Source organism: Odocoileus virginianus, chromosome 28 (assembly GCF_023699985.2).
Source record: "Odocoileus virginianus isolate 20LAN1187 ecotype Illinois chromosome 28, Ovbor_1.2, whole genome shotgun sequence".
Taxonomy (NCBI): domain Eukaryota; kingdom Metazoa; phylum Chordata; class Mammalia; order Artiodactyla; family Cervidae; genus Odocoileus; species Odocoileus virginianus.
This window is the reverse complement of record NC_069701.1, coordinates 38814837-38817068: the sequence shown is the minus strand read 5'-3', so window position 1 is coordinate 38817068 and position 2232 is coordinate 38814837.

The window sequence follows — 2232 nt, the reverse complement described above, 5'->3', positions numbered from 1 at the left end:
GGCCCTGCCCAGACCACATACTTCTCGTTCCTGAAGTCAGGAGAACTCCCCCACCACATATGCAAGGAAAGGCTCCTTAGGGGTCAAAGGGGAGTGATGTTAACTAATGCCAGGCTACCCACAGACCTCTTCCATAGAATCCATCTTGGCTAAGAGATGCCTGCGCACCATGGGAGGATCCTGAGTTATACCAGGTATGGACTATGAACCAGGCAAATCAAAATTATTGGCCAAAGGAAACTGGGAAGAAATATCTCATAAAAGTAGTTCCAACTGCCATGAAGGTGCGACTCAGCAACTCTCTCTCCCTGAGTCTGTGTGTGTCTATACACACGTACTGTACTATTTTCCTCTTAATAAATACTTCACTTGTTTCACTACTTTCCATCTTTGTGGGAATTCTTTTCTACAAAGCCGAGGGGCCAGGATCTTTGTCACTGACCACTGGTCTAGTGGCTGGATCTGGTGTTCTCACCACCACCACCTGGCCTCAATCTCTGGCTGGAAACCCAAGTGCTGCTCCAAGCCCCTGCAGGCCCAGGTCACCTGAGGTCAGTGTCAGATTGTTCCATGTATCCCTTAAGAAGGAACTGGGACCCTTTTATCACTGAACTGTTGTTTCTTAACTGCGTTGACTGCTTTTCCTCTGTTTCTGCATTCCTTGGTTCCCGTAAGATCAGTAATTACTAAGAGCTGTTCAAGGGCAAGCACTGTGGCCAGGCTTAGATTGCAAAATGGCTTAGGCCAAAATTGGCTTCTCTTATGTCAAGAAAGCCATGACTGGTTTTCTTTCCCTGGGGACCCTGTACCCTATCTGCTTATTCCAGGGCAGAGGGAAGTTCTGTGGGTTTGGGTATGGCTCCAGAGCCAGGAAAAGTATGCCAGGTCCCCACTTGGCACTCTTCTCTGTCCCCACTTGAGGGAGGCTTGCCCCTCAGCTCCTGGACCTTGGCCTCTGTCTAGTGTTAGCTACCGCTGACCAGGACTTGACCAGGCCTCTGTCAAGGGGTCCAAGGGCTCAGGCCAGCCTCCTTGCCGGTCTTGTCCGGGTGTGCATGCTAAGTGGCTTCTGTCATGTCTGACTCTTTGAGACCCTGTGGACTGTAACCCTCCAGGCTCCTCTGTCCATGGGATTCTCCAGGCAAGAATACTGGAGTGGGTTGCCATGCCCTCCCCCAGGGGATCTTCCCGACCCAAGGATCCAGCCTTAGTCTCTTATGTCTTCTGCATTGGCAGGTGGGTTCTTTACCACCCACACCACCTGGGCAGCCCCCTGGTTTCACCTGAGGCCTCACAGCTCTTCTGGGGGGCAGGGATGGGGGGCAGGTGCTAGGGAGGTGAGCAGCGATGGAGGTGTGTGTGCGGTTGGGGCCGGTCTCAGGCCCCTAGGTCTGCTCTTTCTACCTGCTGGGCACGTGGAACACCCCCATACCCCTCTTTCCCACTGCAGAAAACTTTACTGTGAATACTCCAAGGCCTGAAGCCCTTCTTTTCTCAACAAACCTCATGTCCTACAGAAAGCCCCACAATAGAAAGCCCCTTCGGGGAGATGCTTGTTTTATTTCTGTTGTGAGTTTTAAAAAAATCTAATTTGAAACCCAAAGCTGATCAAGGATTTCTTTGTTCCTCTGCACCCGCCTCCCCCACCCCACCTCCCCACCCCTACTCCCAGGAATCAGTGCCAAGGAGCCCGATTCCAGAGGTCAGTGCAGAGGTGGGGGGGGAGGGGGGGGAAGAGTTAAATGAAAGGGAAAACAAAAACAACTGCAGGATCAAAGTACACTCCACTGCACAGATGGAGTGGACCCCTCCCCTGCCCCATCCCCCGTGCTGCCGTCTGAAGGTAAGTATCTCCATCAAGTGTTTGTTTGTACGTTTGCATATACATACATGCACAGGTTTCCCAGGTGGCTCTAGTGATAGAGAACCTGCCTGCCAGGGTTCCATCCCTGGAGGAGGGTGTGGCAACCCACTCCAGTATTCTTGCCTGGAGAATCCCACAGACAGAGGAGCCTGGTGGGCTACAGTCCATGGGGTTGCAAAGAGTCAAACATGACTGAAATGACTTAGCACACACGCATGCACTTATGCACACAGATTTGTGACTGTACATCTATATTTTGCTGTTATTTTTGTCATCTAGAGCCAGCCTGCTTGGATGCAAATCCTCACTCTGCTATTTCCTCAAGTGTTACTTTGAGGAAGTTACTTAATCTCTCTGTGACTCAATTT